This window comes from Rhagoletis zephyria, unplaced genomic scaffold (genome assembly GCF_001687245.7).
Source record: "Rhagoletis zephyria isolate East Lansing unplaced genomic scaffold, Rhagoletis_zephyria_1.1 Rzeph_scaffold_00294, whole genome shotgun sequence".
Lineage (NCBI taxonomy): Eukaryota > Metazoa > Arthropoda > Insecta > Diptera > Tephritidae > Rhagoletis > Rhagoletis zephyria.
In genome coordinates this window covers 207,507-231,169 of record NW_016157378.1, presented here as the reverse complement: position 1 = coordinate 231,169, position 23,663 = coordinate 207,507, and the positions used below count along the sequence as shown (strand labels likewise).

The window sequence follows — 23,663 nt, the reverse complement described above, 5'->3', positions numbered from 1 at the left end:
CCAAGAAATATGTTAAAGGTAAAATTTTGGAAAATGGGCGTGGCACCGCCCACTTATGATAACATATACGTATATCGGTAACCGTTCTACCAATTTGTACCAAACTCGGTACGGTTATTGTGCTTGCCACATAAAAGACAATTGTTAAAAACTATTGAAATCGGGCTGAAATTCCGGCCGCTTTTCATATAACGGTAAATTTCAGAAATGCTTGAAACTGCAATATTTCGAAATTTAAGGACGCTACTCAAAATTGGTACACCCCGGTTTACCATCTAGCGGTAGCTTTCGGAAAGGTGAAAAAACATATATTTAATACTTGCGCCGGGTATTTAATGCTCGGCTCCGCCCGAACTTAGACTTTCTTACTTGTTATTTATTACACTGAAAGTTGAAAACTTAGGCAAAGGTTTTGATAGTTGATCTCACTTAATTGGGGAACTCTAAATTCAATGGCTTCCCCCGTTTTGTCAGATTGGCTCCAGTGTTCTAGATAACGACACTTGAACATTTGCTCCAATTTTAACTTGTTTGTAAATAACTCAGTTTTTGTGTTGTTTTAATAAAATTTTTAACAAGACTGATTTTTATAGTAAAGGTTATTTTAAAAAATAGTCACGTGATAAAGTTTAGTAAAATGACTTAAACGGACTTTGTCGGAGTTATTAAAAAAAAAACTTAAAAATTTAAACAAATTTTCAAGTACTGTTACGTCGAAAACTAGAGCCACAGCTGAATTTTTAGACGTGGGAAGCATAACGTGAAAATGATGTGTTTGTTGTAATTCATACTGTAATTGTGCGTATAATTTTTTACTTATATACGGCTAACACCACCTTATTAAATTCGCCTTGCGCGAGGCCCTTATTGCAAAATAAAAAGTCCAGCATCCTATGGTACTGCTCCGTAGTAGCTTTTGCGCTTCTGTTTTTTTTTCATATTGTATTCACAAACAACAATCTCGACAACAATAATACGCGCAACAATAAAATGTTTCTTTTAAATATTGAGTGTCAAACGTCAATATTGCCATATTTGTCTTTATAATTAACGACAATCCTCGTAAACTTCTTTATCGACATGTCTAACGAAGGGAAGGCTAAATCGTGGACATTCTTAATCGAATATACTCTATACGTTTAGCAGAAAAAGAGGCAAAATCTATAAAATCCGTTCCGTGCATTTTACAGTACAGTAGTGCGATTTTTCCTAACGACCGAAATTCGTTATGGATAATGAACGACGTTTGTAGCTTGCAGTAGCGAATAGGCTATTCTCAAAAACACACTTAACGACAGAATTCGTTGGACATGTCGATAAAGAAGTTTACGAGGATTGTCGTTAATTACAAAGACAAATATGGCAATATTGACGTTTGACACTCAATATTTAAAAGAAACATTTTATTGTTGCGCGTATTATTGTTGTCGAGATTGTTTTTGTGAATACAATATGAACAAAAAACAGAAGCGCAAAAGCTACTACGGAGCAGTACCATAGGATGCTGGACTTTTTATTTTGCAATAAGGGCCTCGTGCAAGGCGAATTTAATAAGGTGGTGTTAGCCGTATATAAGTAAAAAATTATACGCACAATTACAGTATGAATTACAACAAACACATCATTTTCACGTTATGCTTCCCACGTCTAAAAATTCAGCTGTGGCTCTAGTTTTCGACGTAACAGTACTTGAAAATTTGTTTAAATTTTCAAGTTTTTTTTTAATAACTCCGACAAAGTCCGTTAAAGTCATTTTACTAAACTTTATCACGTGACTATTTTTTAAAATAACCTTCACTATAAAAATCAGTCATGTTAAAAATTTTATTAAAACAACACAAAAACTGAGTTATTTACAAACAAGTTAAAATTGGAGCAAATGTTCAAGTGTCGTTATCTAGAACACTGGAGCCAATCTGACAAAACGGGGGAAGCCATTGAATTTAGAGTGCCCCAATTAAGTGAGATCAACTATCAAAACCTTTGCCTAAGTTTTCAACTTTCAGTGTAATAAATAAAAATAATAATAATAATAAGCACATCTATGTGTGATAAATGTTTATTTATTAGTTATTTTTTATTATAATAGTTTGCCTACCGATGAATTTTGCCTAATTTTTCTCAATAAAAACTTGAACCAATTTTATCGTTAGGCTTTTCAACGACAAAATATTCGTAGCTAGGCTATCGACAAATTTCGTTAGACAACTGTCAAAGCTACCGACAATATTCGCTAAAAGTGTGCTTGAGAATTGCAATTAACGAAACTTGTCGGAATCGTTAGCTAACGATACGAATATTGTCGTTAAGAAAAATGGGAATCGCACTACTGATTCCATATATACACATTTGATGCTGCCTTTTTTGGCCTTTTCTACATTTAAAAATGTGATTATACCGAGGAAAAAGCCCCTTTTCCTAATAATATGAAAGTTTCAAATGTTCCATATTTAAATTGTGCGACACTTGTATCTACCCACGTCGAGCGCACGTTTAGTACATTGATGGCTTTTCTTCGCAAAAATCGAATGAAAATGTTGCCACAAAACTTCAAAATACATCTAGTGGTTCGATGCTACTACAACTATAGAGATTAAAGTTTTGTGAGTTAAAAAATCGAAAGGACAAAATAGTCAAAAATTCAAAGTACAAATTTTTCATATCATGAAACTAAATAGTTCATAGTTTTTCTCTTTTTACTTGTAATATAAGCATTTCTAAAATAAATGTATTATTTGATTTTTTTCGGGTTTTGTCTTTTTTTAGTGCCTTCTTTTGCCTTTTCGCGATCTAGTGCCTTTTCCTGCCTATTTCGCTATATTATTTTGCCTTTTCCGGCCTATTTTGTTATTTTATTATGCCTTTTTTATGGGTGTTTAGGTCCTAAAAATGCGTTCCCTGGTAATATGTCATTTATTTTATTAATTAAATTGAGTTAAATTTTCAAACAGGTGGCAGCCCTCCTTAAACATATTTCCGGCTGTAAGCCTTCTTAAAACTCTTTAGTTTGACACCCACATGGCAATATTTCATTTACTTTATCAATCTAACTAAGGTAAAATTTACAAACAGGTGACAAAACTCCTCCAGCCCCAGTTTAACCATTAGCAAGCTTAGGTCCATCTGTGTACCAAACCTCCCCATTAGGTTTGGTGTATGGGTTCCCTGTATTCCAGAGAGCTCGATCTGAAATGTGTACCTCAAATTTCCCAGAGATATCTAGTTTTTGGACGATTTTTAGATAGGTGACAATCCTATTGAAAATATTTCCAAATCAAGATTTTTCAAGTACATTGCAATATTTCATTTACTTAACCAATTTAACTGCATGAATCTCTGCCTGGAGGATGGTTCCGTGCGCAGAAGTGGAAAACATTTGACTGCCATTCACCTGGGAGTGGCTAGAAGCAATTCTTGTGCGTACGGTTCAAATCGCAGCTCACACCGTCCGGATATTTATATCCACGTATCGTCTGGGCAGCGACGACCACGGCAAACGTATAAAGGACTATGATTTAAGGATATGCACCTGGAATATCCGGACCCTTAATGGGGAAGGTGCCTCTGCCCGGCTGGTTGATGTCCTCTTGAAGACAAAGGCTGACATCACCGCCATCCAAGAAATGCGATGGACGGGGCAAGGAAAAGCAAGCGTGAAGCCTTGCGACGTCTACTACAGTTGCCACGTAAAGGAGCGCAAATTCGGTGTTGGATTCGTGGTAGGAGAGATACTCCGTCGCCGAGTACTGGCGTTCACCCCGGTGGACGAACGTCTAGCCACAATCCGCATCAAAGCTAGGTTCTTCAACATCTCGCTCATCTGCGCCCATGCCCCGACGGAAGAGAAGGATGAGGCGTCCAAGGATCTCTTCTATGAGCGCTTGGAACGTACATATGAGCGCTGCCCCCGACAGGATGTCAAAATCGTGCTTGGCGATTTTAATGCCAAGGTGGGCAAGGAAGGGATCTTTGGCGCCACTGTCGGAAAATTCAGCCTCCACGACGAAACGTCCGATAACGGACTGAGGCTGATCGACTTCGCCGGGGCCCGAAATATGGTAATATGTAGTACTAGGTTCCAGCATAAGAACATCCACCAAGCTACATGGCTGTCTCCAGATCGAAAAACGAGAAACCAAATCGATCATGTTGTGATAGACGGAAGGCATGCTTCAAGCGTTTTGGACGTACGTACACTCCGAGGGCCAAACATCGACTCGGACCACTATCTTGTTGTAGCCAAGATACGCACCCGCCTCTGTGCAGCAAAAAATGTGCGCCCAACAATGCAAGGAAAGCTTAACGTCGAAAAGCTGCAATCACAACAGACGGCCAATTTATTCGCCACTCGACTCACACACCTGCTCTTTGAGAGCACTCTTCAACAATCCGACATACACGAGCAGTGGAACCACATTTCCCGATCATTCAGTACCGCCGCAATAAGAGAGAGACCGAAATACGTGAGTGAAAAGAGCTTGAAATGCTGGCCGACAGGAAGAACGCCCGAAAATTCTACCAGAGGGTTAGGAGACTTACGGAAGGTTTCAAGACCGGGGTGAACTCCTGTAAGAACAACAACAGCGACCTAGTGACCGTTGTCCAGAATATACTTAAATTGTGGAAGGAACACTTTTACAACCTACTGAATGGTAGCAACGCTGAAAGCAGTAAAGAAGACGAACCCGAGTCCCCAGTCGATGATGATGGAGTAGCTGTCCCACCGCCTGACTATGACGAGGTACGAATAGCGATTACGCGGCTGAAAAACAACAAAGCTGCTGGAGCTGACGGCCTGCCAGCCGAGCTATTCAAGTACGGCGGCGAGGAGCTGATGAGGTGCATGCATCAGCTCGTATGCAGAATATGGTCAGATGAACGCATGCCCGACGACTGGAATTTAAGTGTGCTCTGCCCAATCCACAAGAAAGGCGACCCCGCCATACGCGCCAACTACCGCGGAATTAGCCTTCTAAGCATAGGTTACAAGGTCTTATCGAGCGTATTGTGCGAAAGACTGAAGCCCACCGTCAACGAGCTGATTGGACCTTATCAGTGTGGCTTTAGGCCTGGAAAATCCACCATAGATCAGGTATTCACAATACGCCAAATCTTGGAAAAGACCCGCGAGAATAGGATCGACACACACCATCTATTTGTCGATTTCAAAGCCGCTTTCGACAGCACGAAGAGAAGTTGCCTTTATGCCGCGATGTCTGAATTTGGTATCCCCGCGAAACTAATACGGCTGTGTAAAATGACGTTGAGCAATACCACCAGCTCCGTCAGAATAGGGAAGGACCTCTCCGAGCCGTTTGATACCAAACGAGGTTTCAGACAAGGGGACTCCCTTTCATGTGATTTCTTTAATCTGATGTTGGAGAAGATAATAAGAGCCGCAGAACTGAACCGCTCAGGCACAATACTTTACAAGAGCGTACAATTGCTGGCGTATGCCAACGACATCGCTATTATCGGTAAAAGCAAGGGCTACGTCTGTTCTGCCTTCTAGGGATTGGATAGATAAGCAAAGCGAATGGGTGGTATCTCCTGTCATCACACAAACAGTCAGAGCATACGCGTCTTGGCACCCACGTCACTGTTGACAGTTACAAGTTTGAAAAAGTAGACGACTTAGTTTATTTGGGAACCAGCATTAACACCAATAATGTCAGCCTTGAAATACAACGGAGAATCACTCTTGCCAACAAGTGCAACTTTGGGCTGAGTAGCCAATTGAGAAGTAAAGTCCTCTCTCGTCGTACAAAGATCACACTCTATAAGTATATACTCATCATGCCTGTGCTGGTGTATGGCGCAATGAAAGCATCTGATGAGGCGGCTCTTGGAGTTTTCGAGAGAAAGATTCTGCGAGAGATTTACGGACCTTTACGCGTTGGTGATGGCGAATATCGCAGACGATTTAACGATGAGCTGTATGGGCTTTACAACGATATAGACATAGTGCAGCGAATTAAATTCAGCGGCTCCGCTGGCTTGGCCATGTCGTTCGAATGGACAGAAACGCTCCTGCTCTGAAAATTTCAACGCGAGCCGCGATGCTGGTAACAGAGGAAGAGGAAGGCTTCCTCTGCGTTGGAAAGACCAGGTGGAGAAGGACTTGGCTTCACTTGGCATTTCCGATTGGCGTCAGTTAGCACAGAAGAGAAATGACTGGCGTGCTGTTTCGGACTCGGCCAAAATCGCTTAGGCGGTTACAGCGCCAATAAAGAAGAAGAAGAAGATTAGGTTTGGTGTATGGGTTCTCTGTATTACAGAGAGCTCGATCTGAAATGTATACCTCGAATTTCCTACAGATGTCTAGTTTTTGGACCACTTTTAGATAGGTGACAATTCTATTGAAAATATTTCCAAATCAAGATTTTTCAATTACATTGCAATATTTCATTTATTTAACCAATTTAACTGTGTTTTGGCCTGTAGACTAAACCAAACAATCCAAGACGGTCCACTTCAATGCTTAATAATATACGTATGTACGCACACATGTATACATGTATTTATTAAAAACTGTCATAAACTTTTCCCGCCAAATTTACTATAGTTGAGTTTCCCCTCCAAACAGTTTTACTACTTTGAGGTTGAACCATAACCGATTCAACCATAAACTACAATCAGCCACCACGCATCGTCACAACCACTTAAGGTAATATTCCGTATTCGCTTTGCATTTGCACACAGCCATACATAAATAATAATAAATCAGACATATCTGACGATGGACTAATTTTTCGTTGGTTTATTTATTCTATTGGTTTATATTGAAAATATATTGGTGAAATCTACGGCAACAGACTGAGTTTTCGAGTTCAAATTTTCAAATGGGTGGCAACCCTCCTCAAAAATATTTCCAACCGTCATCTTTCTTAAACCTATTTAATTTGATACCTGTATTGTAATAAACCATTTATTTTATTAATTAAATTTAGTTAAATTTTCAAACAGATGGAACCCTCCTCAAGCATATTTTCGGCTGCAAGCCTTCTTAAAAATCTAAAGTTTGTTACACACGTTGCAATATTTCATTTATTTTATCAATTTAAATAATTGAGTTAAAGTTTTCAAATAGTTGGCAGTCCTCCTCAAAATTGTTTCGACAGTTATATTTCTTAAACATATTTAATTTGATACCCATATTGCATTGTTTCTTTTATTTTATCAATTTAACTGAGTGAAAATTTTTAAATAGGTGGTAACCCATCTAAAAATTATTTTCGACAGTTATCTTTCTTAAACCTCTTTAATTTGATACCTATATTGTAATAAGTCATTTATTTTATCAATTAAATTGAGTTAAATTTTCAACCAGGCGGCAACCCAATTCAAACATATTTTCGGCTGTAAAGTTTGATACCCACATTCAATATTTTATTTATTTTATCAATTTAACTGAGTTTAAATTTTCAAATAGATGGCAACCCTCCTCCAAAATATTTCTAACAATCATTAACCGCTTTTAATTTGATACCTGTACTGTAATATGCGCGGAACGGATTTTATAGATTTTGCCTCTTTTTCTGCTAAAGAGATAGAGTATATTCGATTAAGAATGTCCACGATTTAGCCTTCCCTGATTCCATATATACACATTTGATGCTGCCTTTTTTGGCCTTTTCTACATTTAAAAAAGTGATTATACCGAGGAAAAAGCCCTTCTTCCTGATAATTTTAAAGTTTCAAATGTTCAATATTTAAATTGTGCGCCACTTGTATCAACCCAAGTCGAGCGCACGTTTAGTATATTGATGGCTTTTCTTCGCGAAAATCGAATGAAAATGTTGCCAAAAAACTTCAAAATACATATAGTGGTTCGATGTTACTACAACTATAGAGATTAAAGTTTTGTGAGTTAAAAATTCGAAAGCACAAAATAGTCAAAAATTCAAAGTAAAAATCATGAAACTAAATAGTTCATAGTTTTTCTCTTTTTACTTGTAATATAAACATTTCTAAAATAAATGTATTTTTTGATTTTTTTTCGGGTTTTGTCTTCTTTTAGTGCCTTCTTTTGCCTATTTGCGATCTAGTGCCTTTTCCTGCCTATTTCGCTATATTATTTTGCCTTTTCCGGCCTATTTTGTTATATTATTATGTCTTTTTTATGGGTTTTAGGGTCCTAAAAATGCGTTCCCTGGTAATATGTCATTTATTTTATTAATTAAATTGAGTTAAATTTTCAAATAGGTGGCAGCCCTCCTTAAACATATTTTCGGCTGTAAGCCTTCTTAAAACTCCTTAGTTTGACACCCACATGGCAATATTTCATTTACTTTATCAATCTAACTAAAGTAAAATTTGCAAACAGGGGACAAAACTCCTCAAAAATATTTTCAGCAGTCATCTTTCTTAAACCTCTTTAATCTGATACCCATATTGTAATATGTCATTTATTTTATCTATTTAATTAAGTTTAAAATTTCATTTATTTTATCAATTTAACTGAGTTAAAATTTTCAAAAAGGTGGCAGCCTTATTCCAATATATTTCCAACAATCATCCTTCTATAACAATATTTTATCAATTTAATTGACTTAAAATTTTCAAACAGGTGGAAACCCTCTAAATTTTTGTGATATAAATGATCCTGGTATTATATATAACGATAAAACAATAAAAAAAAGACTTAAATCGGTTTAGCCATTCTCGAGTTTTTATGACCGTAACAAACGAACACAACATTTTTATATATATAGAAGAATATTAATGGAGAATCACTCTTGTCAGCAACTTCTACTTTGGACTGAGTAAAAAACCTCATACGGGTTCTAATATTTCCTCCCTGGTGTATGCCGCAGAAGCATGGACGACGTGCCAATTGTTTGGATATTATCGAACAGAATTAGTTTTCAAAAATTTCCGAAACTTTAAATCAAATTCACGGCTAAATATATGACTTAACTTATCCTTTTATAGACAGGTATAATGACGCAGCCTAATGCATATACTTACATACAAATTAGTTTCATTAATAATAGTAATAAACGCTGGGTTAGTGTTTGTCCGAGCTTCTGCTCCGATTTGTGGCGTGCGCCTTGATGATGTTACATAAAGGGGAGCGACCTACAGTTTTACGCCAACTCCGAACGGCGATTTTATTTTTTATGAGAAGCTATGGCAGAAATACACTCGGAGGTTTTCCATTGCCTGCCGAGGGGCAACCGCTGTTAAGAGAAAATTGTTTTTCGTTATTCTTTTGCGATGTGGCTTTGACCAGGGCTTGAACACAGGAGTGGTAGCGCGCACTACTAACCACAACACCACAGCGGTATTTTCATTACAATTTATAAATCTCTTGTCAACAAACGAAATAATTGTTACGGAATATATGTATACTTATAATCCGGAATACGTGGACAAATAAAACTGCATCTAGATAAGAAATGTTAGCCAAAAATAGTTTTATAATTAAAACTAAACAGAAGACGAAATATGTAGAACACTACGGTTCACGTTTTTGATAACTCATTTCAAAAGAAATTGGAGCAAAGATGTATTCTACTTTGTTTAAGCAAGACGAGTGTTATATTTGCCTTCTTGCTTATACAATTAGATGAACTATGCATTATATGTACATACCCTGCAGCAAAATTTAGAGACAGTCTGGCAAAGCGCTAGTTCCGCCCTACAAATTTCAGAACTGTCTCTGAACTACTGCAAAAGGGATTAGAGCTGGACAGTTGAAACTCATATGTTGCTAGTTGCGCTTTCATCAATGTTACTCATCCTGATCATGTGAAAGCTGAAAAAAGATGCGCAAATGTATCTATTATACTATATTTTTTCGATTTTCATAGACCCTTAAACTAATAACAAACTGTTTTCGTTTATTTAATATGTAATTCTCTACATACATAGTTTATGGGCCAACTGCTAAAATATTTAAAAAAAAGTCGTTATTGGTAACATTAATTTAATTTTTTTACATATATACGTACGTATAAAATTGAAAACAAAATATAACCATAAAATTTAGTTAAGCTAGACTTATCAGCAAAGGTCTGCGTACACCATTTCTTTTTTAAATATTCACAATATATTGAGAGTTAAAATGTGTTTGTTATTATTTTATAAAAAAATTATGATGCTTAAAACAAAATCATATAAACCGTGTTTAAAACTTTATACAAAACAAAATTAAATTAAACGATTTTTCATCAAAATTTTTTACCTTTTAGTCAGATTTAAAAAAATAAACAAAAGTGGTAAAAAATCTCACTTTGCAATGAGGGTGCTATTGATATGACCGATACTGTATATACGTAAATATATCACTGAGTACCCGAAATATGTAGTTATGCAGTGATTTTTTTTTAATTGCCAATGTTTTTCATTTTAAATATTTTTTGTTAAGTTTTTATTTCAGTACGATGTGTCATCCTCCATAAACCATTTAAACTCAAATTCCTAACTGTGCTGCAAACTTGATAGAACTCTAAAAATTGTCTTCAAATTTAAAACTTTTTAATTAAAGATTTTTTTTTATAAATATTTCGAGTATTCCTTTTTGTAGCCCATGAAATTTTAGTGAAGTAAAGTGTAACCCTGCATCTTAACCGAAAATATTTAAATAGGAAAATACCTTTAAGAGCGTGCGTAAAAAGAGTTTTGAAAAATCAGCGCGATAAATTATACTAGAATTTAATCGGCTATAGAACTGCGTACTTATAAACTCTGATTTAAAATATTGAAGTTTTTATAACAGTTTCTAGAACTCTACTAAATTTCCAACACGGCTAGAGACGTGACTTTATATGTTTATGTTATAATGCTTATTAGCCATCCTTAAATAAAAAACTTACGAAAAATATTTAGCATGAAAACCATTGTGAATATTCAAAATTGTATATGTTCTTATTAGATGCCAGAGAGTCTATGTATTACATTTTAATACATTTAATACAATTTAACGCTGAGTTATCACAAATAAGCATATTATATACAATATCACCGTTTTTTCTAATGTTTTGACACGACCTAGTTTAGATTTTTAATTATAAGTATCCCAGAAATACCCATTATACGTAACACATGTAAATTATTTTTAAGAATAAGGTTTTAGAAAATGAAGGAATAACTGACACTTTATGTTCCTAATTTAAAAGGACAGTTTGCCTCAAAAAGTAAATTAGTGCAAAACAAGTAGCTCTTTAAACATAAAATGAAGTATTTTTTATTAACAAAATTGTATGCGTGCTTATTTAAAGAAACGGCTCTATACTATACTTCTTAGAACCAGCTCAAAAATAACCAAATTTTTTCTAGCCCGAAGGTGACCCTTTTTGAACTATCTAGGAACTGTTGTAATATGAACTGTCTCCGAACCATCTCAGCCAGAGTCAGCTCAGGACAACTTCAAAATTTCTGTAGAGGGCGACAATTGTCACTTCGTAGGACATCGCCATGTTAAAAAAGACAGTTGAAAGCATTGAGTTGGAATAGATGAAGAACCAGTACCGTCCCTTTTCAGGCTAACTCAGCGCAACTTCTGAACTAGTTTGATTTGCTGCAGGGCATGTACACATTTGTCTATCACCCGTTCTTATTTGTGCATATACTTTTATACGTACATATGTATGTATGTGTGTGTGCACATACAATACCAAGCATTCCATGGTAAATATTTATTTGTTTGCAGATTTCGTCTAAGTTGTATATGTACTAGGTATATGTATATAAAAATTATTGTCATTTTAATATTGTAGCGGAATAATTTTTATTTCAACAACGTTATTGAGCTTTATGCCACTATTTGCTATAAGGAAAAATTTAAAAATTTTATTTTCTAATGAATTTGCGTTCCTAAATCTCTGCAAGTACATATATAATCCGATCATGCCCCTTAAAATGCACTATTAACTTCAGTTATGGTACAGTAGTAGGGTTGCCAAAATTATATTTTGAAAAATCAGTGCATCATGACTTTTCGATTCATCAATATCGGTACTTTTCAGTACAATTTTATTTAATATACAGTATTCCCCGTATAATTCGTTTAAAACATGTGGCATTAAAAAGAGATATACCTTCAATTTTTCCCGGTTAATTGTTCCTTACGTATATTTTATTTTTTATAACAATTATCTCTAATAATGTGAGGAGAAGTATACATACTTACGTATGAACAATAATAAATATCATTTGTTTTTATCCCTTATATTTTTTCGTTTAAAATTTAAACTACATAAATATCATTTAATTTAATAATGACTTAAAATGCACACATGCATTTTCTTTTAATTGATTAGGTTGTTGAATTTAGCGGAATTTCCGAACTGTTCAATTAATCGAGTATCGGTAAATTGATTCCCCGGTTAATTGAACCAATCATTTGGCAAACCTACTCATTGATATAACGGAAAATATCAAATTAAAACCACTTATTTCAGTGTGTTTATAAACGAGCGCATTTTACCGCAAGGGTATACATATTAACCAAATGCTCAGAATAAAGAGAGAAATCGATTGAATCCCTTGCCCGTCTGTGTACACAATAGCAATGATGTAACTCCATGATAGTCGGTCCAAGGAAGGTTGGTACCTACGAAATTTAATACACAAAGAAGAAAGGGTTGAGCATTTTTAGTTGGTATCTAGTGAAAAACATGGAATTTTTTTAATTGAGGAAGAAAACCACTATTTAAAAATTTAATCCACCCTTCAATATTGAAAGTATGTTCAGTGGCCGCTAATCGACAAATTAGCCAAGCTTTCTCGATAAAAGCGTTAATCGAGCTCGATTAACCCTACAAAATTTCAATTGCTAATTGCTCGATTAGTGTTTAATCAAAAGCTAATAGAATCAATTGTTTCATTCAACCCTGCTGGATATGCTTAATTTTGACTTTGAGGTTCGTTCACTGAGAAACTACCAATCAGCTGTTTGCTTGGGGTCCTCTTATGCTATGATTCAATAACACAGGTCCACAAAAAAAAAATCGATGAAAGGTTGCTTTGACCCAATTTAGTCTATTGCATGTTTTTTGGGTCGCTGAAAACGAATTTGAAGTCCGTTTTGCTCCATCACGTCTAGATTCTCTGTCACGTAAAATCCGAGATGTTTTTTGAGGTTAGAAAAAAGTCCGGACGGACGGAGCGAAGCGGAATTCAGATTCGTGTTCAGCGACCCCAAAAACATATGATAGACTAGGTTTGATCAAAGGAACCTTTCATTGATTTTGTTTATGGACCTGTGTTATTAAAGGTTAGATAAACTGACAGTAGTCTCTCTCGCACCGCCCCCGTGGCAGTGGCACAGTGTTGCTTCTTTGCAAATTGTACATAGAATTGCGGTGACAAGAACTGGTTACATTTTTTGGTAATACAATTTTTTGGTAATAAAATGTACAGAATCTTCGGTAACGTGCAGAATAGACCTGTAAGTGCCTACTTTGCGTAATTTTTTACTACCATTTTCGCACCCAGGGATTTCAATAATTATGTAACCCTTAATTATTGAATCATGCTCTTTTATAACTGATATTCATGCAAAATTTAATTCTCAAATTGTACCCATTCTGCGGAAAAACTTAGCCTAAAAATAGATAAATGTAACTAAAAGTAAATATGTACTTTTATATCTAAGTATACTAATACCTTTATATTTCGGTATATAAAGGAGGCGTGGGACCTCCCATACAAATCGAATTTTTTATATTACATATCTCTGGAAGTGTTCATTGTAAAGAACTGGAACTTGGTATTAAGATATATGAAATCAATCGCATTGTCATGGAGAAACATTTGGGCTATTGGAAAAGGGGAATTTTTCATAGCGCATATCTCTGGAAGGTTTCATAGTAGAGATGCCGTTTTTAAATCAATTAAATCGAAGATCGATTAATCGATCCTTTCCGATCCGATTTTTTAGTTCCGATTCGATCCGTAAATCGATTAAAAAAGCATCAGTCCAGCGCCTTCGTCTTGACCTGCAGGTAGCGTCGGAGTCACACCCGCTAAACTTAAACGTAGAATACGTGATATTATTAAAATCACATTCAAGTTAAAAGCGGCACATGAAATATTCGTTTAGATTGTATGGAATTGAATTTAATAATACAATATGCATTGCAAAATATTAATACTTAGCTATAGAGAAGCAGATCCACATTAATTGCAATCATATGTATCTTCAGCTTATAAATAGATATATGCCATGACGTATATCACTACTTCAACTGACTTTTAATTCCTTTCATACTGCAGAAATTTGTATTACTTTTTATATTAGCCTAGGTGCCCGTGTTAGTATTCTCCATCGTGTTCGTGCTCGTCTTCGCATTATCTTCGTCTTCGAATTTGTGCATAAGTTAGCTAGAATTCTGAAACAGCTGAAACCCTCCTAACTATAGTTAAAAAATAAACAAATCTCTTGCGTCTGATATTGCGATACCTACAAATTTCATGTGCCTGATGAATTAAGTTAAACTTTACTTTTTAAATACGTGACAACGCCCCTAAATACAGTTCAGAAATAAAGCCTTTTTAAACCCGTTTTATTTGTTACCCATATTTTTAATAATTCCTTTAACTTATTAAATAATTTCAGTTTACTTTTTTAAACAGGTGGCAACCCTCTTTATTATCCTAATTATTCATACTACTATTATATATTATATTATATTACCACCTTCGTTTCACGTCATATTTTAATATTTCATTCAGCTTATGCTTACTTTAATTAAGGTCTAATTTTAAAAGAGGTGGCAACTCAATTAAAAATATTTTGAAACCAAAACCTTATTAAACCTTTTCGACTGACATACATATTGAGATACATAATTAAATTGTGTATCTAATTCCCTTAATTCAAGTTGAATTCAATTTCTAAAACATATGGCAAACCTCTTATATAAAGTTAAGAAAAAAACATGTTTAACCCATGTCAATATATACCTATACTTTAATAATTCATTTAACTGATTAAATAATTTGAGTTTTACTTTTTACACAAGAGCAAACCCTTTTTAATGTTATAAATGCTGAAACTAAATGTTTCTTAATACTCCTTTGTTTGACCCCAATATTTCAATATTTGATATAATTTAATTTAATTCCACTTTTCAAACAGATGGAAATCCTGTTCGAATTATGTTTAAACCAAAGCCTCGTTAAACCTTTTTCGTCTGGCACTTGTATTGTGATACATATTTAAATTATTTTATATTCTTAACACAATTTGAATTCAATTATAAAATCAGGTGGCAACACTCCTATATGCAGTTTGGAAATAAAGTTTCTGCAAAGCAATTTTAATTTATATTCGTATTGAAGTAATTTATTTAGCATTGTTGCTTTTATTGGATCTAATTTAATTTGATACCTCATTTGTTAAAATCGAACGAACGGCACAGAACTGATATGACGAAAGAGTTTTCGCGTATTATGCATTCATATGTACATATGTACATACGTACATAGATTACTACAAGAAAACAGATCCACATTAACTGCAATCAACATATGTTCGTATGTACGTATGTATGTATTTACATACACAAACTGCGATTAGGTTATAAATATGGCGCCATCTGTTACTCAAAAGCCGAAATACCTACACACACATACTTTTTGTCTCCTTCTCTCTCTTCCAACGCAAGCACGTGTTTGCAAAATGACGACGAAGTGATTCTGTATGGAAAATCATTTATGCCCATATATTTGAATAAAGTAAACATACTTAGAAGATATCAACCAATACTTCCCACAGAACGAAAGAAAAAAACTTGAATTTTTGAAAGAAAACAAAAACAAAATCATTCGAGCGGTTTTCGAGCATTTTGCTAATAAACAATTTTTTTTAATTTTTTCAAAAAATGGTTGCCTTAGAGTATTTGTTGAATTTATATAAAATTTGTTCACGATAATAATTCTATTGCTCCAAAGAACCTATATCCCGAAAATGAAAGGTATATCTTCAAATCATAAGTTGCTAGAGCACTTTAAAGGCTCAAAATTTACCCCAAAACAAGCCAGTATTTACCGTTGTTTCTACGACAGAAATCGAATTGGTTACTTACAAAAACATATCTGTCGATAGGCCTGGAATTTTTTCTTTGAAACGCCACACGTTCCTTTGAAATCGCTTCATTAGTTTTCGTGCAATAAGCGTTTTCGTGAAGCTCTAAAAATTGCAACTACAACATTTTAGCATAGCCTCCATATCGAAACGTAAGACATATTCTACGTCAAAATTCGAGAATTTGAGCATAGCCTCCATATCGAAACATAAGACATATTCTACGTCCAAATTCGAGAATCGACATTCGATATTTACTCCGTTGGTGTATATTGATCTACGGTTTACCTCAGAAAATCTATAAAATTTTAAGGAAATTCCTCCTAACAATAGTTAAAAAATAAACAAATCTCTTGCGTCTGATATTGCGATACCTACAAATTTCATGTGCCTGATGAATTAAGTTAAACTTTACTTTTTAAATACGTGACAACGCCCCTAAATACAGTTCAGAAATTAAGCCTTTTTAAACCCGTTTTATTTGTTACCCATATTTTTAATAATTCCTTTAACTTATTAAATAATTTGAGTTTACTTTTTTAAACAGGTGGCAACCCTCTTTATTATCCTAATTATTCATACTACTATTATATATTATATTATATTACCACCTTCGTTTCACGTCATATTTTAATATTTCATTCAGCTTATGCTTACTTTAATTAAGGTCTAATTTTAAAAGAGGTGGCAACTCAATTATAAATATTTTGAAACCAAAACCTTATTAAACCTTTTCGACTGACATACATATTGAGATACATAATTAAATTGTGTATCTAATTCCCTTAATTCAAGTTGAATTCAATTTCTAAAACATATGGCAAACCTCTTATATAAAGTTAAGAAAAAAACATGTTTAACCCATGTCAATATATACCCATACTTTAATAATTCATTTAACTGATTAAATAATTTGAGTTTAACTTTTTACACAAGAGCAAACCCTTTTTAATGTTATAAATGCTGAAACTAAATGTTTCTTAATACTCCTTTGTTTGACCCCAATATTTCAATATTTGATATAATTTAATTTAATTCCACTTTTCAAACAGATGGAAATCCTGTTCGAATTATTTTTAAACCAAAGCCTCGTTAAACCTTTTTCGTCTGACACTTGTACTGTGATACATATTTAAATTATCTAATATTCTTAACACAATTTGAATTTAATTATAAAATCAGGTGGTAACACTCCTATATGCAGTTTGGAAATAAAGTTTCTGCAAAGCAATTTTAATTTATATTCGTATTGAAGTAATTTATTTAGCAATTGCTTTTATTGGATCTAATTTAATTTGATACCTCATTTGTTAAAATCGAACGAACGGCACAGAACTGATATGATGAAAGAGTTTTCGCGTATTATGCATTCATATGTACATATGTACATACGTACATACGTACATAGATTACTACAAGAAAACAGATCCACATTAACTGCAATCAACATATGTTCGTATGTACGTATGTATGTATTTACATACACAAACTGCGATTAGGTTATAAATATGGCGCCATCTGTTACTCAAAAGCCGAAATACCTACACACACATACTTTTTGTCTCCTTCTCTCTCTTCCAACGCAAGCACGTGTTTGCAAAATGATGACGAAGTGATTCTGTATGGAAAATCATTTATGCCCATATATTTGAATAAAGTAAACATACTTAGAAGATATCAACCAATACTTCCCACAGAACGAAAGAAAAAAACTTGAATTTTTGAAAGAAAACAAAAACAAAATCATTCGAGCGGTTTTCGAGCATTTTGCTAATAAACAATTTTTTTTAATTTTTTCAAAAAATGGTTGCCTTAGAGTATTTGTTGAATTTATATAAAATTTGTTCACGATAATAATTCTATTGCTCCAAAGAACCTATATCCCGAAAATGAAAGGTATACCTTCAAATCATAAGTTGCTAGAGCACTTTAAAGGCTCAAAATTGACCCCAAAACAAGCCAGTATTTACCGTTGTTTCTACGACAGAAATCGAATTGGTTACTTACAAAAACATATCTGTCAATAGGCCTGGAATTTTTTCTTTGAAACGCCACACGTTCCTTTGAAATCGCTTCATTAGTTTTCGTGCAATAAGCGTTTTCGTGAAGCTCTAAAAATTGCAACTACAACATTTTAGCATAGCCTCCATATCGAAACGTAAGACATATTCTACGTCAAAATTCGAGAATTTGAGCATAGCCTCCATATCGAAACATAAGACATATTCTACGTCCAAATTCGAAAATCGACATTCGATATTTACTCAATTGGTGTATATTGATCTACGGTTTACCTCAGAAAATCTATAAAATTTTAAGGAAATTTGAATTGGAGTCTGGTACAAAAAAAAATAATGGAGCTTGACACCTCCCACCTTTCTAACTTGAGAGTGCAAAGACGAAATAATTCAATGACCTGCCTCTCTTTCTCCTCCGAATAAAGGGCTCCTCAGGGAAGCCGCATGGAAATAACGCTATATAAAATTATCGCTAATACTACAACAAAAATTCCAAAAATCGTAACTCCAAACATTATGGAAATTTTCATCAAAATTTTGCACTCCTTAATTGCTCTTTTTAGAAAAGCTTTTAGTACGTATGCAGTTTTGGAGCAAATCTTTTCTAAAAAGGGTAAATAGAGTTAGCGAAAACAAAAAAAAAAATAAATTGAAAGCGTCCGTATTGCAAAAAAAAATCTACATATATACGTAAGCTCCATTATATTATACTATTTAAAAAAAAAGGTTAATTTCGAAGTAAAACCTAACATTTTTTCTCATTTGTGATAAAATTTTTATTTTTTTTAATTAAAGTATTTCCTTAAGTAGGGTTAGTGATGAATTTCTACTAGGTATTAAACGAAAAAAATTTTAATGGCAATGTTGAGCATTACGTTCAGAAAAATATTCATTAGTGCGATTCATGAAACATCGCAAAGTGGCATTTTTAGTAATTTTGCTTCTTTTAAAGTACATATTTCGGATTGTTAGCTACTATGTTTCATTTCTTTATAAAAATTAAGTAAAAAACTTCATTTGACCAAATATATGAATCGGTCTTGGGAGATCGATTTATTTTTTGCAAATTTCTTCCAGCATCATTTATTTTTATTTCGATTCGAATCGATTAAAAAATCGCTTTTTATAGTAGTGTACTGGAGCTTGGTATGGAGATATATGAAATCAGTCGCATACTCATCGAGAAACTTTTGGGTTTTTGGGAAAGGGGGCGTGGGACCTCCAATACAAACCGAATTTTTCGTCCTGCATATCTCTGGAAATGTTCACGGTAGAGTAATGGAACTTAATATTAAGATATATGTAATCAATGGCATACTCATGGAGAAACTTTTGGGTTTTTGGGAAAGGGAGCGTGGCACCTCCCATAAAAACTGAATTTTTCATACTGCATATCTTCGGAAATGTCCAAGGAAGAGTACTCGAACTTGATATGGAGATACATATCGAGGGCTTATATTCAATACCCTCTATCTGCAAAAACCTAATTTTTCAGAAGAGCAAAAAACTGTTTTCACAGCTATTTTTAAGTGTTAATAGTTTTAAGTACCCACGTATGTCTTAAAAATTCACGCTATATATTAAAACTAGGATTTTACCTTTAATCCATATTATTTTAGTTTAAAGATCAGATAGAGGTTAGTGCAATTCGAACAGTAACCATTTATATAAAAAAATGTGCTGATAGCGGGTTTTGCAGAATAATGAAAATGTCAGTTCTTTAGATGTAATGGTTATCTTAAACTAAGTTTTTAAGTTTTGGTCTGCAAACTCGTTCCCTTCTATTCCGACGTGCCCAAGTAACCACATAATTTTAATGGTGTTTTTGTGTCGAAAGAGTATTTCACGTGATTTCGAAATTATATGAGAATCATAAGTACTGTTAAAGAGGGCTTCTATTGCTGATTTACTGATTTACTGTCCGTGCATATGAAGAAATTTCCTTCGTTTTTAGAGGTGAAAAGTACAGCTTCTAGCAATTGTAAATGCCGAGCAATACGCGGGAAAAGCACCGCCGACTATTGTTTCTTGCAATTTAAGATGCTTTTTCCGCAGTGTCCGTAAATTACGAGTCCAAAGTCAATTTTTCCTAATATAAAAGCCCTAATTACATTTATCAGTGTAGTTATATGAACTAAAGAATACTTGGATGATAAAAACTTTATAATATTTAGTCTAGCCAGTAAGCTTAATCTTACATTATGACAGTGCTGCTTAAAAGTAAGTTTATTGTCAAAAATTATTCCCAATATTTTCAAAGTGTCAGAATAGTGGATAGGGGTGTCATACACGGAAAGGGTTGGATGTATACATTTGTGTTTTCTGCATATGTGAAAAACCGAAATCTTAGCTCCTGAAGATCTTGCCTTACCAATTGCGGCAAGTCCTTAGTCTTAGAAAAAATATAATGGAGCTAACTTACCCAAAGGCTATATTGAATAAAATAACCAAAAGTGGTGATCCTTGTGGGGCATCATTAAAGAGAGGAACAGTATTTGAATAACAGTTATTGACCCGAACAGCGAACTTCCGGTTGTAAAGGAAAGACTTAACAGGATGCCCCACCATTTTTCCGGAGTAATACTTTAGATATGCAAGGGAGGAGGGAAATGGGTCTGTAGTTAGAAACTAATGAATTGTTTCTATTTAGTTTGCCAATAGGAATAATAATAGCTGCGTTTAATGACTCTATGTTTGACGGGATATGGAAGATTTTTTTGTTGTATCAAATTTGGTTTCGGTTGGACAGTTATACCGCATTAGGTAAAACTAGTTAAGCCTGGGCAAAACTAGTTTGACCTAAGATCGGATTTTACCAGTAACATACATACACATGTAACTTACCTGCTACAAAAGATTAAAAAAAGCAATTTTCTAGCAAAATTGTGTAGATAGAGGGTTTTGCTCTTATAACAAAATGTTATTTCAGATAGTGGAATTTTCAAAATGAGAATATAATACCATTAAAACTATATTTTAAGTTTGACATTATTGTCATGGCTGAAAGAATAATCGGAGCTTACGTTACCATCAAAAACTCATTTTCATCAAAATTGCAAATAGAGGGTATTGAATATAAGCCCTCGATATATGAAATCAAGCGCATACTCATGGAGAAAAATTGAGCCTATTGCAAAAGGGGTGTACATCTCCCATACAAACCGAATATTTTAAGTGAAAACTTCTTAAGCGGCGAGAGTGTTTTGAGACTCGATGAAACGAAAAACGTGACAAAAACAGAAAAAACAATACGCATTTGTATGTTCTTTGCATTTAAGTGTGTAGTTATATAGAATTCAAACGAACCCTGTGGGGAAAATCTCTAGTTTTGAACTTGTGCGCTTCTAGTACATTTAGAACCACTACTAGTTCGCGATAAATCTCTTTTGCATGCAAACAACTGGCGAATTTAACACAGCGATGTCATAGGAATTGGAAATTGTCCCCCCTGCATTACCTTTTATATAGTTCAGAACCAGTCCTAAATTCGAAATATGGGATCTAGTTCGCTTTACAACCCATTTTCTATAGTTTCGAACCAGTTGTAAACGAAAAAAGTAACAAGATGTTTTCTTTTTGGGTTACCATGGTAGCAATTTTAAATTTTTTGCAGAGAAATGTATTTTCAATCTGAAATCAAATTTGTTTGAATGAATGTAAATTTAATTTTGCATTTGAAAACACGTTTACATACCTTTGGCTGTGGCTGAATTTGCAGAGGTGCTGACTGTTATTGTTTTTTAAAAGTACCACATATCGCCGCTTTTGAGCTGGTGGCGATCTAGTTACTATCGGACTGGTTCGTTTTTGGCGATAAAGATCTAGTACGGAACTATAAATTTGGTTCACCAGTTCGGGGTTTCCCTACAGGGAAGTATCGAAGTCAAATTTAAGAGATTTTGTTTTTGTATTCGCTTTTATTGTCGCTTTGCCGGCGGCTTCACTTCCAGCCATACGTACATATGTACATATTTATGTACGTACATATGTTAAGCTAGCCAATACGCGTTTGTGTGTTTATGTGCCGACGTAGATTCTATGTGCGTAAATAAGTCAGCGCATAGAACAGTAATGAAATTGATGGTACAATTGTACTTTTTTGATACATTTTGGATCCCAAAAGTACATTGGTACTACATCGACATTTTTGATACAATTTTGTCAAAATACAGCATTACGACAAATTATGTAGAAATACGACTTGTGGATAAAAATGCAGTCATCTTTTTCCTACTTTATACAGGTATGTGCGTGGTGTTTATTAAAAATTAAAGACTTTTTAAAATCATCAAAAAGTTCTTGCTATAATATAAGCAACTGTTTCTTTGTGTTGCTCGCACTTAATAAACATACTTGTATGGTTTTGTTGATTAACTTGAATTATTGATTATAATGGAAATTTAGGGTTTTCATGGCCTTTTTAAACTATGCATATGTACAAGTACATATAACGCTACGCATCCAAGTCCACGGACGAAATTTTTCCAGATTTTTGGTGCAGTACACACTGGCCGAACCAAAAAAAAAGGTATTTAATATTAACGAGTAAGGCTTAATATTTCCGGAAAGACACCCAGTTTTTTTATAAAAAAAAACACTAAAAATAAGATAATAACCAATGCCTATTTATTGCTTCAGGGGTTTCAATGATTTCCTTAATTTTATATTTTCGTGAAATTAGAATTTTAGAACAAAAAAAAGTGAAATATTTCCAGAAGTTCACTTTTAGGTGGAAAAGGATTTTTTATTTAATTGTCTTGTTTCTCCAAAAGTGTTCAAATGGCATATATGGGAAGTTGTTGCTGACGAAAGATTAAACAAAAAAACCTGCCTCCCAAGAAAAACGTCACGTTAATGTCTTGAAGAAGGCGCAAAAAATCTCCAACATTGACTTATCTGATAAATGAGTTTAAAAGTGATATGCAAATGTTACATTCTGGAAAATATTTTACAAAAATGCAAAAATAAGAACTAAAATTAATTTTTGAAAAGCATGAAAGCAGTTTCGTATTCGCGTCAGTAAACGATTTTAGAGGATAAGATTATCAATCTTAAAAAAAACTATATAAAAAACCTGCCATGAACACTTTGTTTGAAAATTACCCATATTCATATGTCTGTCTAGTCTTTTAAATTTTGGTACTTTTTCGGCTGATTTAGTATATTCTTTTTGTCCATTTGGTACAAAAATTAAAAACTCATTTATCATCCCTGGCATAGAATTCAAGCGAAGGGTTGAAGTCAAATCGAAGTAATTTTGTTTTTGTTTTCTTCGCTATTCTCGTCGCTTTGCCGGCCGCTCACATGTATGTATGTTTGTACGTGTATTAAGCAGTGTTGCCGGAGAAAAATTTCGTTTGGAGCTAAAACGGTCGAAATAAAGAGCTAAAAAGAGCTTGATAATACTAATAGTAGCTAAAATGAAGAGCTACATATTTTTGTCAAGGTTGAGCATTTATTGACGTAAGGTTTTTCTTACATATTCGTCAATTTTAATAAAAACAACGCATTTTATAAATTTAAGTGCTGAAAAAAATCTCTTAAAACCAAAATAAGATGCATATATTTCGAGTTCGTTGCTATGGCACTTATAACAGTGAACTAAAAAT

General features: G+C 34.0%; 1 long non-coding RNA gene across 1 annotated transcript in view; it reads left to right on the top strand.

Moving 5' to 3' along the window:
* The first annotated feature begins 1,395 nt into the window (after window positions 1-1,395).
* Window positions 1,396-23,663, top strand: part of LOC108358761 (uncharacterized) — a 23,965-nt gene continuing 1,697 nt past the window's right edge. Inside the window, exons 1-2 of the long non-coding RNA XR_001846829.1 lie at window positions 1,396-1,408; window positions 2,600-2,603. This is a non-coding gene — a long non-coding RNA (uncharacterized LOC108358761). The remainder of the gene's footprint in view (window positions 1,409-2,599; window positions 2,604-23,663) is intronic.